This window comes from Chiloscyllium plagiosum, chromosome 2 (genome assembly GCF_004010195.1).
Source record: "Chiloscyllium plagiosum isolate BGI_BamShark_2017 chromosome 2, ASM401019v2, whole genome shotgun sequence".
In the NCBI taxonomy this organism is placed as follows: Eukaryota; Metazoa; Chordata; class Chondrichthyes; order Orectolobiformes; family Hemiscylliidae; genus Chiloscyllium; species Chiloscyllium plagiosum.
The window spans coordinates 41009731-41027593 of NC_057711.1; positions in this window are offsets into that span (position 1 = coordinate 41009731).

Sequence of the window (17863 nt, forward strand, 5' to 3'; positions counted from 1 at the left end):
CATCAGATCAGCCAGCAGGGAAGCCTGTGCGCAGCCAGGATAGCATTTCTCCAGGGGCTTACAGCACACTCTGAGCTACCTTTGCCTTTCTCAAGGTTGCATGCCACACGGGGTGTGCCAGAAAGTGTTAGAGGCACAATGCCCTTTCTCAAGAGGATACTAGGCTTCCAGAAAACTGATTAATGCTTGTGCAACTCTATAAAACTGAAATTAATATCCTTAATTTGTGAAGGAAAAAATTGACCACATAATTCACGAAAACCAATAACCTCAATTATTAATTTAGGTAGATAAACTTTTAAAGTATTTTAACTACATTTTTTTCTGAGAAAAGATTTTGAGTAACAATAAAATTTGTAAAGATAATTGTGATTATAATTCAGATCACATAGGCACTTAATAAAATGGAGAACATCATAGCTGCCAAATATAAAGTCACATGCCATTTGGAGCATTACATTTCTTCTTTTCCATCATAAGACTGTTTTTCACTTCTCTGAGCCAACATTTTGAAGTGTTATATTTTGGATGCTGCACCAACCATTTTCTGTGAATTGTGGTTATTATGAACATCCTTGCAGAAGTATGATATTGGAACCTCTTATTGCAAGTAGTAATGAGACATGCTAATTTCCATTTTGGATGGTTGAGCTGTTGAATATTTGTAACTCTTTGTGGAATAGATTTTATTTATTTTGTTTTTTGTTTTGACAGAAGCAAAGTGAGATGGAAAGAAATTTTGGTTCCAATATAAATTTCCAAAATGTGAGACAAATCATCTGCAGTTTGATCCAATGCATCTGCAAATTATGTTTATGAAAATTTCATGCATTGGTTTTGACATACCAACGAAAACAATTTTTTGAGATGTACCAAGTTAGTTTATGTTGTACAAAGTCAATTTTATTTTTATTTGAAATCTGCAAATAAGCAGAACTTATATTACAAAATATTCATTTAAACTACATGGCAATTATGCGACTGCAGTAACTACTGATTCTTGCACTGTGATTTCACGCATTGTTTGAGATGTACCAAGTTAGTTTATGTTGTACAAAGTCAATTTTATTTTTATTTGAAATCTGCAAATAAGCAGAACTTATATTACAAAAAATTCATTTAAACTACATGGCAATTATGCGACTGCAGTAACTACTGATTCTTGCACTGTGATTTCACGTTATTAAATAGCCAGATTTTAAAGTTACAATTAAAGGAATTGGAGTTTATAGCTCCAAAGCACTTTGAACATACATCTAATTTCTAAATAATTATTCAAGTGTCACAAACTCTCCTGAGTTCAAGTCAGCCCACCAGAGAATCTCTGGTTTTGCAAATCCCAAGCCAAATGGTTAAGAATCAAAACTGGTGTGTCTCATTAAAAAAAGAATTGCATTTATATTGCAGCTTTTATGGTGCTGAACATCTCAAAGTGGTAGACAGCTAATTAATATTACATGATTAATATATGTAGTCACTACCGTAAAGTAGGAAATGCAGCAGCTAATTTGCACTCATCACATTGATACAAACATTAAAGTGATAAAAAAACAGAATTTGTTGACCTGATGTTGATTAAGGGGCAAATGTTGGCTAGAAAAGCTGGGATACATTTTCTGCTGTTCTTTGAAATACTGTAATGCCTTGGGAGTTTTTATATTCACTTGAATAGGCAAGTGGAACCTCAATTTAATATCATGTGGAAAAGGTGGTATCTCAGACAGTGCAGCACCCCCATAGAATTGCATTAGAGTATCAGCCTTGAGGTTTATGCTCAAAGTCCTGAAATGGGGCATTCTGACTCAAAGGCAAGAAGTATTGCCAAAAGAACCTTGGCTGGCTCTGAAAATTAGGTAAAATTCCTTTAAAAATGGATAATTTTCCATGTCAGAAAATTTAGTAAACCAGAAAGACACATAAAAGGAAAGAGACAAAAATAAGAAAGCACCTCAATAAATAAATGGATTATTGGGACTGTTCTGCTATCTTAGCTTCATTGCCCTGCCCTGATTTTCTTTAAAGGAACAGAACTGGAGTTGAATGTTCCAGTTTGCATGATGTGGTCCTGAGGCAGAAGGAGCAGGAAAATAAGTGGGAGGTATATGAATGGCTCCACAATTCACTCTCACCATGGGAGTTTTTCTAGGGCAGGCCTGCGAAGTGTATTTGACTGCCTGAAACATGGAGATGGTCAACTAATTAACAATGCTGAAGCCCCATTCAGGTCAATATTATGACCTCATCAGCATTTCACCAGTGGTGAATCATATCCCACCATGTGAGGTGGCCAGCTCAAAGACAGAAATTAAGTTAAAGAAAAAAAATGTGTTTATATCAGGTTCTGGATTAGTGGTGCTGGAAGAGAACAGCAGTTCAGGCAGCATCCAAGGAGCTTCGATTTCGAAACTCCTTGGATGCTGCCTGCACCGCTGTGCTCTTCCAGCACCACTAATCCAGAATCTGGTTTCCAGCATCTGCAGTCATTGTTTTTACCTTGGTCTGGTCATAAACACAGTTGAGAACCAAGTTGGTTAGTAAAAGTTCAGAAGAGAGGTGGAAAAGCAAACATGAGAATCAAAGCGAGAATATAAGAAAAAGACTGGCATCTAATGAAAAAGGGAATTCCAAAATCTTTTATAACCACATCAATGATAAAAGGAGAAGTGTGGACCAAAAGGAGATTTACGCTTTGATATTAAAGATATGGCTGAAGTGTAAAATGAATACAATGCATCTGTTTTCACCACCCAATCATTCAGTGTTCTAGCCTTCATAAATAATGGTATAGAATACAAAATCTGGAAGATATAGTGAATTTATAAGGCACTTGTTTGATCTTGGCTGGAGTTTTTGGTGTTACATTATAGGATGGAATTGGAAAACGTGCAGAAGAAATTTACAAGAACAGTGCCAAGGATCAAACACTTAAATTATAAGGAGATGTTGGAGAATTTCAAACTTTTTTCCATGCAGAGGAGAAGGCTAAGATGAGAATTAATAGAATTTTCAAAACCATAATGAGTCTGCTCAGAGTGGATAGGGAGAAATTGTTCCCACTCATAAATGGATCAAGAACCAGGGTATAATTCTAAAGTGTTTCAAAAGGAGAAAATGTTGGATGAGAGAAAAAAATCTTTCTCCCACAGTGAGTTATTACAAGCTGGAGGGCACTGTCTGGAAGTGTGGTGGATTCAGGTTCAATTGAGGTAATTAAGTAGTCTGTGAATGGTTATTTAAGTGGAAACAAAGTTCAGGGTTATATGGAAAAGGCAGGCAATTGGCATTAAAGTAAAACTTTCAGAGGCTAGTGCAGACACAATGAGGAGAATGATTTTCTTCTGTACCAAGACCGTACTATGATTCAGTTCAGAGAAAGTGGCCTTCCTGAGGCAGGCTTAAGGTCCACTGGAGCAAGAAGCTCCATTCTGCAAAATGGAGTGTGCATTCACAAAAGACTACAATCATGACTGAGACCTATTCAATCATGGAGTTCTCCTTCAGCACCAATCATGTACCTGTCTAGCTGTCAATTATTTAATGAATGTCTTACAACCTAGTGAGGGCATCTCCAAGTTGAGATGATGGGGTGGCCATGGCTCTAAGAGCTGCTAGTTTTCGGAGGAGACTGGCAGAATTGGGGCCCTGACTGCATGTCTAATTAAGGGGCCACTTCTTCGAAGCTTGTGAGCCTGGTTGTCTTCTTGGCAAATATAAGCCCCAACTACCGCCCCCCCCCCCCCCCCCCCCCCCCCACCCCCCCACCCCCCGCCCAATCCTGATTTTGGACTTCTATGACACATGGGAAAAATCTGCCATATGCCACTGGCTTTGTAAAGGTGGTTTTTAAAAATATTTTTGATTGTGGACGAAAATGGAAAAAAAAGTTATGTTATAAAACTAAGGATTGTGGAAGGAATTTGTTGCACTTTTAAAACAAGTTACTTAAACTTGTTCTGTGTGATGTTTCCACTGAGACATTCCTCAAACAGACAGGGGTCTGGGTACTTCTCATCTGCAACTGCCCTGGTTCGGTCATTCCAAGACGTAGCCCACAATTAATTCGGCGGCTCCATATCCAGAAAATAGGGATTTATTCACCGCCATTTGGAGTATGCTATATTGGTTTTATACATAAAGGGAAAAGAAAACTGGGAAGTTCAATGGGACCAGACCGCAGGGTTCACTGAGATGATCCTTTTGTCTTGCCACGATGTTTTGTACTGCAGCCTCTTTTCTACAGATTGCTTCACGTTTTCGTAGGAGGCACAGGGTGATTGATACATTGACTGCAAAGTCTCTAAGTCACTGATTAAGGACAGTGGCTTACGGAAACTGTTGGAAGAAAATAATTGTCTCCAGGTATTTTTATTGAGTACCAATGATGTCCTTTCAGAAGTCTAAAGGCTTCTCATTGTATTGATCACACATGTACACGCACCGTTCATTTACTCAGAAACCAAGCAGAGTTGACATCAGGTTAATGACCTGTCATCTACGATTATCCAGAATTACACAAAACAGTTAATTGTTGATGGTCAAATCTCCCTCTGCATAGTCACCCTGGTGCTGGGCTGTCTATAAACAGCTTTCCCCACTGACTGGTGGCTGTACATTTCTTCCTCTGCATTAGTTCTTAACCTGGACTGGCTGCTATGGGACCCACAGGAATGACTATGATCTCCACTGAAGCATGGACCCCCCTGAGTGAGATCATCCTGACCAGACAACTGACTGTGGCCAATCTCCTAGGCTGCTATCACAGGCTGTCTTTGACTATGCCAGGACCTCTGACTAATGGTGTCTTCATGGACTTCAGTGAGGCCTACTTCCTTAGGACTTTGATACATCGCTGTTTGCTAGCTGCACATGCAGCTCCATAAACTGCTGGCATGAGGAGCGGGTGTGAGATTGACAAACTGTCATACAGCAAAATGCAACTGAGGACTGCTGAGCAGTAAGACAAGTTGCCTGATTGAAGCAAATCGGCAATAAGTGGGCCAGTGCTGAGAGAGTAAGTGAGCAGCCCTGATACGCAGCTGTCAGCTGGATAGGTGTTTCTGTGTACAAAACTTTCCTGCTGAAGTCTTCTCGTGTTAGGTGCTAGTGTGTCATGCACTGCAAGTCTGTGCTTCCTAATCTTCCTGATTTTATCCAAGAGGAGCCATGATGGTCATGACTGGTTGGTGAATGTTGAATGCTAACATCCATGGACAAGGGGTGCATGTGACTGTGGCCTGCAGATCATGCCCTGAGATGCAGTTTGGTGGAGGGACAACATGAAGGTCATTCAGAGTATTTAGAGCAGTGAGCTGAATTTTTTCAGGTACCTGCTCTGGTTTCCTGGTCAGGTTTCCTCAACGTCTGGGTGACTTAGTTCATTTGCAAAGGTAGGAAACCAAATATTCATATTGAATATTGAATAAGTTGAATATTGTGCCATCAACAAAGTGCTAAACACATAATAATTCCCCTGAAATGGCATCTTGCAGCTGCCTAGTGAGAATCACACAGCACTGTTTGTCAAAGTATAAAAGGTGGCGCAGGATACATCTCTCTGAAATTCTCATCCGATTCTGCCACTCGTCTTGCCAGAGCCCAAGCCACTTCCACCCTTTTAAGATTACACCCATAGTCTCATGTTTTCTGCCTCCTGTACTTCTTGAACAGAGGAGTTATATTTCTATCACTTTAATCTGAGTGAGTTTTAGAAACTTAATACCGATACAACCGACACTTTATGAGCTTTCTCTTTTAAACCCCCAGGATGAAGTCCTTTGGGAACCGGAACTTGTCAGTTTGAAGCTCCATCATTTTTCTCAATACTATTTCCCTAGTGATTGTATTTTCCTTAAGTTCTTCTCTTCCTTCCACCTTCTGATTTACAGGTACCTGTGGGATGATTATTGTATCCACTATATTGAAGACAGGTGAAAAATATTTGTTCACTTCTTCCACCATTTCCTTATTACCTACTTTTCATTTTCAGTCTTTGCAGGACTAACATTTGCTTTATTTACACTTATTCTTTTCAGATACCTGTAGAAATTCTTGCTATCCATTTTTATATTTCTAGGTAGCTGTTAGGGAGGATGTATCCAGCCCAAATCCACAAACTACCAAGATTAAGATTTACTTGGCAATCATTCGCTGTCATCCAATGTGTTGTAAATCATCATATCAATACAGAGCCAGCTGGAAGGTATGAGTCATGGGAAGACCTGGGAACTTGGCAACTATATTAAAACAGTAATTGGTTACTTGCATCCAGACCATCTGCAAACCCATGAAGTGAAATCACATCCTATTATTTAAAATCTTGTCGTGTGCAGGTGGTCCTGGACACACATGTGCACAATTGCTTTCTCCCAGGATATTTGTAACATCTGTGAGTGCAACAAACTATGCTTGACATCGTGTTGCTGCTTTTTCAAAAGGGTATGAGGTTATTCCAGGAGATTGATAAAGCCTTGCAGACATTCTTGCCTGAGCTGTCTATTAATTGAGAACAGGAGACAGTATTTTTTTGTCATTTCTGGGGAGTAATTTGACTTGGATCTAAAATCATTGGAAAGAGTGAGAAACTGTTAGGCTCTTTTATGAATTGGGGACTAGAGTTATGTTTGGTAGTGGAGGGACAATGTATAGTTTTAGGGAATGATCTCAGATGGTTTGAAAATATCAGCAGAAGGCCAAAGTTTATTTTTGTACTCCCACAGCAACATTCCAGCTTTGACTGCACCCACAATAAAATCAATCACAATCTTGCACTTTCTTGAGGCAAGATATAATACAACTATCGAACAATCATGGAATATTTTTAATGCTGAATAAAAATGCTGAATGGTCCATTGTGTCAGCACTGAGCTTCCAAAAGGCCAATTTACTTAGTGCCATTTACCATTACCCTGCAATTGCTTCCCTTTCAGGCGAGAATTGACTTAACTTCTGAATGCTTCAACTGAAATTGCTGATAGTACATTCCAGACTGCTAATCACCTACTGCATGAAAAAGCTTTTCCTCTGATCATTTTTGCTTTTTTTTTCCCAATTACATTCTTTTCCTCTCACTTTTGATCTTTTCATGACTGTGAACATTCTTTACTCTGTCCAGAGCCCTCCTGTTTGCAAATACAGTCATTGAATTTCGTCTCCTTCTTTGCAAGGTAAATAGTCCTCACTTTGTCAACCTATCTTCCTAACTTCAAGAGGACAGTTTGAGGCAAAGTTCAATGTGATGGGACTCCACAGGGAGAGGAGTAGGTGGAAATGTTCTGTCAGGATTTTTCAAGGTAAAGGGGAATATGAAGGAGGCTGCGGTGTGTGGGGAGGAAGGTAGAGGGAGGCCGAACTGGCGAGCAAGCAGAGCCCACCTTGAGTGGCATTGCCTGTCGTCACTTGCTGTTCTCTGGATGTGAAATGAAACTGATAAATGGCTGTAGAGTGCCCAGGATGAGTGAACTCAGAGTCAGTTTGATGGGCGAAAGTGGGAGATCCAGGTTTGCTGGATGTTATAACATGCAGTATGCATTTGCAAACTGCCACTACATTTCATTTGCAATCATACCTTTGCTCATTTGTAATGCATACAGAGTTCAGGATACAAGTGCTTTCAAAGATTATTTACATTTTGCCATTGGTGCTTGCAAATCTACCATTTCCATCTAACTGTTGCAAACGTTGGCAGCATTGTCTTAAAAAAGAGATGAATGCTGACTAAAAGCATCCCAATACTTAGATAGCACATAGGGACAATGGGAATCTTGTTCAGATACTCATGCATGTCACTAATTAGATGATGAGGCATTTGGCTATTTTGAATTAAGTGTGGGAATGTATTTTCTGAGCTTTTACATCACTCATTGATGTTTTGAAACCTCTAGCAGTGAACCACTAATGTTGTAGAGGTCATGGAATTAAGTGGAAGGCTCAAAGGACTGGATCACCAAGCATGGATATTCACCACTATTTGGAACATAGAGCTAGGAGCCGTTCTGGTTGGTTGTCCAAAGACAGTAACATCATTTGATGTACCATTTGTTACAGTTAGGCAAAAGTGAGTACTGCAGATGCTGGAGATCAGAGTCAAGATTAGTGTGGTGCTGGAAAAGTACAGCAGGTCAGGCAGCATCCGAGGAGCAGGAAAGTCGACATTTTGGGCAATAACCCTTCATCAGGAATTTGTTGCAGTTATCCACCACCATTACTTTGCTTTATTAACAATTACACAATTAATCGTCTACATTAAACACCAAGTGATCATAACAAACAACCAAAATTAAAACATTAAATTAATAGACAGTACACACCTTGTGCCTACATTGGCTATCCTCAAATATACACTATATCAAAACTAGGGGGCACATTTATAAGGTGAGTGGAGAAAGTTTTAAAAAGGACATGAGGGGCAACCTTTTTACACAGAGGATGCTTCACGTGTAGAATGAAATTTTAGAGGAAGTTGTGGAATGCAGGTACAGTTACAGCATTTAAAAGACATTTGGATAAGGACATGTAAAGGTAAGGTTTGGAAGGATATGGTCCAGTTGGACTGATTTAGTTTGGGAACATGGTTGACGTGGGCTAGTTGGATTAAAGGGTCTCATTATATGTTGCATGACTCAATCACTGTGATTCAATGACAGAGAAACAGATGTAGGCCATTCAGCCCATCAGATCTGCTCCACCACTTAAGGAGATCATGGCTGACCTGATAATCGTCAACTCCACTTTCTTGCCTTTCTCCATAATCCTGGATTCCCTTTCTGATTAAAAATATGACATTCTCAGCCTTGAATAGACTAAATGACTGAGACTTGATAGTCCTCTGTGGTAAAGAATTCCACAGACTCACTTGCCTCTGAGAGAAGAAATTCCTCCTCATCTCTGTTTTAAATGTGCCATCCCTTATTCTGAGATTATGTTCCCTGGTCCGAGACTCTCCCACAACAGGAACAGCTTTCTGCATCTACCTTGTCAACTCCTGTAAGAATCTTGCATGTTTAATTAAGGTTGCATCTCATTCTTCTATATTCTAATGAGTACAGTCCCAAACTGTTCAACCTCTCCTCATAAGACAATCCCTCCCATACCTGGTATCAGTCTAATGAATTTTCTCTGGACTGCGTCCAATGCCAGTATACCTTTCCTAAAATAAGGGGTCCAAAACTGTTGAAAGTATTCCAGTTGGCAAAATGTTTCTACTTTTATAATCTTCCCCCTTTGAAATAAAGGCCAACATTCTATTTACTTTCCCTGTTACCCACTGAATATGTATAATGGCTTTTACTGATTCATGTGCATTGGTATCCAAATTGCTCTGGGCTGTAGCTTTCTGTAGTCTTTCTCCATTTAAATAATAGTCGACTCCTCTATTCTTCCTGCCAAAGTGTATAATCTCACATTTCCCCAGTATATTCGATCAATCAAGTTTTTGCACTTTCACTTAGCTTGTCTATATTCCTCTGTAGCCTCTTTGTGAATTCCTCACCTCTTGCCTTCCCATCTATTTTTGTGTCATAGAATCATAGAGTCATGGAGATGTACAACACAGAAATAGATCCTTCGGTCCAATTCGTCCTTGCCGACTAGGTATCCTAAATTAATCTGGTCCCATTTACCAGCATTTGACCTATATCCTTCTAAACTCTGCCTTTTCATGTACCCTCTAGATGCTTTTTAAATGTTGCAATTGTTCTAGTCTCCACCGCCTCCTTTGGCAGCTCATTCCATACACACAGCATCCTCTGCATAAATAAAGTTGTCCCTTAGATCCCTTTTAAATCTTTCCCCTCTTCTGCAAACTTGATGATAGTACCTTCACTTTCCTCATCCAAGTCATTAAGATATTTTGTGAATAATTGTAACCCCAGCACTCTTTTCTGTGGTATACCATTAATTAATCGTTGCCATTCTGAAAATGCCCCCCTCATCCCAACTCTTTTTTATTAAGTAGTCAATCTTCTATCCATATTAATATACTAGTTCCAATTCCATGGGCTCCAATCTTATTTCTGATTGATTAACGTTTGGTGTCATATCAAACATCTTCTGAAAATGCAAATATATGACATCCACTATATTCCATTTATCTTCTTGATATCTCCTCAAATAGTTCTAATCAAGTTATCAGGTGTAATTTCCCCTTCATGACTCCATGCAGACTCTAATCATATGCATTTCTAAATGTTCTGTTTTTAATGCTTTGTAATAGACTCTAATAGTTTCCCAATTATATACATTAACTGATCTATACTTACCTCTTCTTAGTCTCCTTCACCTTTCTAAATAAAACAGTTACATTTGCATTTTTCTACTCCTCTGGGATTTTTCCAAAATCTAGGGATTGCAGAAAGATTACTACCTATGCATCCACAATTTTGCAGCTCTTTCTTTCATATCCTACAATACATTGCATCAGGTCCAGAGGAATTTAGCCCGATTAGTTTCCTTAGCACCTTTCTTGAGTGATTGTTATTATATTTATTTTTTCTCCTCCTTTTACCCCCTTTTGTCTCCTTTTGAATATTTAGTAATTTTGAAATGTTATTAGTTCTTTTACTGTGCAGAACACTTGAAATCAGGGTAAACTCCCTCAGTACATGCCTAACACTTTTTGAAGACTTCAGCATCTTTAAAGAACCCAGGAATACACCAAATGCTGTCACATTTTCAGCAACAACCAGTATAACGTGATCACCAACCAACTTGAAAGTAGTTGATGGTCCGTTCAATAACATTGTGGAGAGTGCTTCCTGTCAATCAACGCAGCGGCTGTGTGAGTGTAAGAGACTTCATAAGCTGGAGTTCTGAGCTTCAGCATATTGTGATCTGTCCACTCTAAATTCTGTGTCTGGATGTTCCCACCCACACAGCACACGCTCACTAAAGCAGCAAACAGTGTCACCCACCTCAGAAGTGTCTATGCATCCCACAGGCATCAACTTATAACGCTGTTAGCTCATAATTCTGGTAGCATCAAAACAATGGGAACTGCCTATTTGAACTTTAGGGCCCAAATTCATAGAAATATTTCATATGGATATGCAGAGAATAAATGTTTTGGTTTGGAAATGCGCAGTCATTATTGTTATGCAGAGAAATTTCGTACAAAATCTTTTGTGCCCAAAGATACTGTGGTATCTACTTTACAGAACATCGTCATTTTCTCCCACAGGTGAATTGGCCATGCTAAATTGCCAGTAGTGTTAGGAGAAAGGGTAAATGTAGGGGAATGGGTCTGGGTGGGTTGCTCTTTGGAGGATCGGTGTGGATTCGTTGGGCCGAAGGGCCTGTTTCCACACTGTAAGTAATCTAATCAAATCTAATCTAATATTGATAATCTACCTGTAATCCTGATATGTTTCCAGAGTTTCACTTCCTAACAGAATCCTATCTAGCTTCTCTTTGATCTGCGGAGGTTTTACAAGCCATGATGACTTTCTTCTAATATCTATCAATGCAAAGCTGTCATTTGTTGTGTTGATGTTTCTATGCTTTTAATGTTGGGATCACATTGATGTGAAACTTAATGGATTGTTCTGCTGGAGAATGAGACTTTTCTTTTACTTTCAACCATCCTTCTCATTCCATTCCCTTGCTTCCAGTACTATAGGTAATATGTGCTTCTGTGTTTTAGATGAATGAATAGCAATTTCTATAATGGGGGTTTCATTAAATTTTAATTGCTATTTTGAGGTGTTAATTTTGCTTTAAACCCATTCTTCACTCTTTAACTCACAGACCTTGACAGTTGGAAAACAGGATGGTGGGTCAGATGCTATTGTCAATTCTCTGATTTCAAATCCATTTTAGATGATGTGGAGGAGTTTTAAGTGGATGGGATTGGGGAAGGTGGGATATTAAATTGGTAAAAAATCTGAGTACATTAAGGGGCCGGTTTCAATCATTGACCATAGACTTTCATGTATGGTTGGATAAGGGCTTGACACCCAGCCAAAAAGTGTGCTGGCATTTTAAGTATGTTACAAAAGTTAAAACTTCAGACTCAGATTGAACTGTGACAGGTTAAATTTTCAACTACTCAGTTGGTTAAGTGAGGACCAGCTTCAAGGAGAAGGCAAATATAGGTTCTTCTGCTGTAATGTGCTTTTCATCAATGCAAATTCACTGTAACATGACTGACAAATTGGGTATGTCATTTTAAAAGCACAAACTTTTAAAACATGGGTTGGTCGTAATGCAATTAAATCACTAGCACTTTAAGTGCTGTTTCTAAAGCATGACTTTTCTATAGCATAGGCTTGCACAAAAACGTGACCATTGCATTACAGAAGAACTGACCGTAAAAGACTGCTACCTCTTGATGCCTCAAGTTTGCTCATGATGAAACTGTCACCCTTCCCCCTTACAAATCCATCATGCCACAGGATCATGGGGTAACCTATTGGAGCCACTCCACCCCCCGAAAGCCCCCACCACCACGCCACCATTTACCCTACCACCCCACCAACCCTGAAGTTATATATCTGTGTGCAGAAATTTGGTCCTTTCTATGGATCAGACTCCACATGGGGACATTGTTAAGTATCCATAGGTAAGGGGCACCCCTGTTCTATATGTGTTTGCAAATAACATTTCCCAGTGCTGGAAATGTGAAGTAATAGACAAAATTTAATGATTGAGAATTCTCCTACTCCATATTCATACCTGTTTGAGAAATCTCATTATCAGAACCAAGGCAGAAAATGATGCCCATTCTTTAATTGTATCAGTCCTTAATCTAATATTTACTAATTGGATTGTGCCACGTGCTACTAAAATGGATATATGAACTGCAACTGCTTCATACACATGTTGTTGTAAACCTTTTGAAAATATTAATTCCAGAGGTTTGAGTGACACTGGAAATATCACATTTGTTGCTGGTGCAATCATTACCACAATACGTTAGCAGACTTTCTCTTTGAACTTGCACCTTATACCACCCAAGGCTTACTTAGCAACCTTCTATGAGTTAGAAAACTTTGGCTGATACAGGAACCAAGTCCAAAAGCTAAAAGTTGCCAATCCAGTGCTGTCCAGTTGAAGTTTCTCTTCTTTGGATAAGATGTTAAATTGAGCTCTGTCTAACCATTTTAGGTTTGTGTAAAAGCTCACCTGGTACTACTTCAGTAAAGAGCAATGAATGTGTACCAGTGGCCAATATTTATCTCTCTGTACTCATTATCATCTCATGTTTGTGGGAGTTCACTGTATGAAAATTGACTGCTGTGTTTTCTACATTGCAAAGGTAATTACATTCAAAAACTGTTTCATTTAAAGCAAAGAGCTTTGGGATGTCCTTTGGCTGTGAAAAGTATCATATAAATGCAATATTCTTACATGGGCCGGTACTTCAGTGTATTACTAAGGAAACACTGCACTGCAAAGATGCCAGTATGAACCAATAAACTGAGATTTCATCTGTCCTCTTGGACATGGATAATTTGTTCCTTTGGCACAATTTCAAAGTTCAGCTTGGTGACTAATATTTATCCCTCAATTAATATCAACAAAACGTAATATGTGCTCATTATTTCACCACTATTTTTCTACCCTACAACAGTATCTTCAATCAAGCATATTCATTACAGTCAAAGCATTTTGGAACCTCCTGGGATTGTGAATAGCATTATATGAACATAAATGTTTTCCTTCATTCTCGCATGGCCTTGAATCATCTGATTCCAATGATTTCTTCCTTATGCTCCTGATTCAGTTTTCTGAACTGGTCTCCTGTAGGCTTTCCACCCTTTGTTCCATCATAGATGGCAGAATCTTCAGCTACCATGATCTTTCTTCACCTTCACTTGCCTCATTGATCATGCCTTTGGGTGACATCCATCTTCAGCTTTGAGCCCAACAACTCTCCCTGTCGAGTGTTTTGGGATCTTTAAAAAGGATTACAATTTTTTCTAATAAAAAACTGATTCTTAGGAATATAAAGTAGTTATCGCTGAAATGAAGAATTTTGCACAAACTCAATGACTTTATATTTTTCTACTTATACTATTTGAGACAACTCATTTTAAACAAAACATTTGGTATAAAAAGTGATATTACTTAATTTTTTGACTGTTGGGTTATCTATTTATTCAAAATGTAATAGCTCCTTTGAAACAAGACCTATGAAATGATATGTCTTTAACTTTCCTGATTGTTCACCTTTAAAACACAGCAGAGCAGGAAACAAATCAATTAAAATGACTAAAAACAGGAAAAACTAAAGCTCATGCGCAGCTATGAGGATTAAAGCAGTTCAGTGTTTCATGTTCAGCAGCTTCTTGAGACCAGACAGTATGACCTTTAATAAGAATCACATGATTATTTCACTTAGTGGAAGCATATGTTACTCACAGCATGCACAGCTGGAGAGGACTTCAAGATCCGAAAGAAAAATTAGAGACCAGAGACAGTGGCCACAAGCCAGATGTTATTTCTCTATTTATGTCTTGAAAGGTGCTGGAGAACGTCAATGAAAATTTACCAACACAGCCCATAAGATGGTTTCCTTCGCCTCAGCCTGTTTCCCACAGGATCCATAGCATCCAGATGTTTGGAGCACCAAACCTTAATTGCCTTACTGTGAATTGTGGAAGCTGAGCTTCATCTATTTAACAGCCTTGTCAGCACTTCTTTTGCTGATATTTTTAGCTATAGGTTGTTGCAGAAATAAAAGCCTCTTTTCAGAGGTTAGCTGGGATAATTGTCAACTAATGGTTAAAGGCGACTGACCTCTTGACCATTTTGATAGTCTTTACTCAAAATGTAACATTTATCACTTAAAATTGTGTCGATTTAAACTTCTTATACTATGTCTTTCAAAACTACACTGCTCATTACAATGGATATTCATGGAACGCACATTAAAATTTTGCAAGGAGTTGCTGAAGGGAAAGAAGCAAATAGTGCCCAATGTGATAAGCCTAACCAAAATCAGATGTTTTTTCAATGTTCTTTTTCAAGTTTCCCAATTGAGCTCAGTTTTCCAAATCACTCGTACTGGCTAGTACTTAATATTGAACTCATAAATTAATGATCTCAAAACTTTGTGTTTGGTGGCTTGCTAAGTTGTATTTTTTAACAAAGCTTTACATTTCAATTACTTGATGTGTTCCCATTCATGTAGGTATGTAGAAAACTAAACAAAATACAGGGAATGTACAAGAAGAAAATGTGCAATATACAAGAAACATCTGAGCACGATCTGGTAACAGTTAATACTTCTCACAATCTTTGGTTGTTATTTAAACCTACACCAGGGATGTCAAATGTGTTGGTGATTGATACAACTCTGACTGTAAATTGATCTAACTTTGTTGGCCAATTTGGGCAGCTGGAAGTAACAAGATATAATATTTATCCTTGCCTGCTGTGGGTGAACTTAATTTTGGCATCGCATTTTGCAATGACTCTTCAAAAGACATGCAACTTAGAAAATTGACTGTGGGATTCAAAATGCTGTGAGTAAAATAAGCTTTCAAAACTGAAAGTTTTGTGCCTAGTGTCATAAGAGATGGCAGTGGACAAAATGGCCAATATATGTTTCACAGTTTATGCGCTTTTATACCTGTGCATTGTTGAACACTTTCCTTATTTTGGGTGGAGTTGTATTGTCAGGAAACTAAAATAAAGTTTGTCACTAAGGACCTGTAAAGTTTCATGACATCTTACTACTGGGAAGGGGGTTAAAATAACTCTACAGTGGCCAGTACCCTGTCATCATGTCACCATTTATTTACATGTGCATGGTACTTGACTCTGATCCAGCTCCCTCAGAGCCAGCTCACAGAGTGAACAGAACCTCTGACACTCCTGTTTATATCTGTCAGCCATGGCTCCCTAATTGGACCAGACTAACAGTCCCAATCATGGAAATTATATTCTATGAGGTCCATCTGGCTGACCTCATTGCAATCACTAAATGCCTCCCCCTCTGTATCCAGGGACATAGACCTGTTCTTATTGTTTTAACTTGTCCTGGGGCATTTTTGCACCAGGTCCAGTTCCACCCATTCAGCCTGGTATAAGGGCGGTGTGTACTGGACCATAGGCCGCCTCTTTGCCGGAACACCTCTCCTTCAGGCGGTAAAGGAGTCAAGGTTGCAACATCCACCTTGTCCATCTCAGACTCTGAGGTTTTCTCGAGACTAGACGAGGCGGGGGGAGAACCCATGTAAATAAATGGTAACATGATGACCATGGGTTCTGACAGTCTTTTCGGTTGTGCTGAGGGGCCGATTATGTTTTGATCCTGCTCCTTAGTGAGTTTGGAGCTTTCCTGTGGCCCACGTGCTTGTTCAGGACCACTTCTCCTACCTGAACTTTGTATGTCACCTGAGACCTGACCTCACATCAACCATGCCTCTTACCCATGCAGGGTTATTTCTGTAGTTTCAGCACCAAACTTCATCCCCGAGGTAAATTGTCTCTCTGGCTTAGAGTACACTTGTGCCTGGCATTGACTTTCTTGATGCCATTTCACCCTTCACCCATGTCTGGGAATATCAGATTTAACCTGGTGAGAAGTCTTCTCCCCATTAGCAAATCTGCTGGAACTATCACTCCAGTTACATGATGGAGGGGTCCTAAAATTGAACAGGAACTGGGATAGTTTGGTATTTAGTTAAGCTGTAGGCTGTTTCTTTAAGCCTGCCTTCAAAGTTTGGACTGCTCTTTCTGTCAGATCACTGGGCGATGGATAGTATGAAGCTGTGGATGTAGGTTTGCTCGCTGAGCTGGAAGATTCATTTCCTGATGTTTCATCACCCTACTAGGTAACATTTTCAGTGGGCCTCCAGATGAAGCGCTATTGATAATTCCTGCTTTCTGTTTATACATTTGGGTTTCTTTGGGATTGTGATGTTATTTCCAGTGGTGACATCATTTGCTCTGGTGGTGTCATTTCCTGTTTGTTTCATCAGGGTGTGGTAGAAGGTGGTCTCGCTCGATGTGTTTGTTAATAGAATTCCTGTTGGAATGCCATGCTTCTAGGAATTCCCGTGCGTGTCTTCTCGCACAAGAATTCCTAGAAGCATGGCATTCCAACTGGAACTCTATCAACAAATACATCGAGTTAGACCCCATCTACTACCCCCTGAGAAAAAGAACAGGAAATGACATCCCACAGGAAACGATGTCACCACTGGAAATGACATCACCATCCTAAAGAAACCCAAACATATAAATAGAAAGAAGGAATTATCAACAGTGCTTCGCCCAAAGGCCCACTGAAGGTGTTATCTAGTAGGGTGATGAAACGTCAGGAAATGAACCTTCCAGCTCAGCGAGCAAACCTACATCCAGACTTCAACCTAAGCTACAAATCTTCTCTAAACTCAGTGTGAAATTGTCCTTATATGCTGAATTCCAGTCCAGTTTAAGATACACTCAAACTCCCTACTGGTAAAAGATGGCTTGTTGTCTATCACCAACACTTCTGGGAGCCTGTGTATTGAAAATGATGCTTACAACCTATCTACGAGGAGAAAGTGAGGTCTGCAGATGCTGGAGATCAAAGTTGAAACTTTATTGCTGGAACAGCACAGCAGGTCAGGCAGCATCCAGGGAACAGGAGATTCGACGTTTCGGGCACAGGCCCTTCTTCAGGAATGAGCAGAGAGTGTTCAGCAGGAGAAGATAAAAGGTAGGGAGGAGGAACTTGGAGGAGGGGCGTTGGAAATGTGATAGGTGGAAAGAGGTCAAGGTGAGGGTGATAGGTCGGAGTAGGATGGAGGCGGAGAGGTCAACAAGAAGACTGCAGGTCAGGAAGGCGGCCCGCCGCATCTGCTCCCAGGAGGACCAGTTCAAAATACGTACAACACAGATGGCCTCATTGGACTCATCCACCGCCAAACCACAAAAA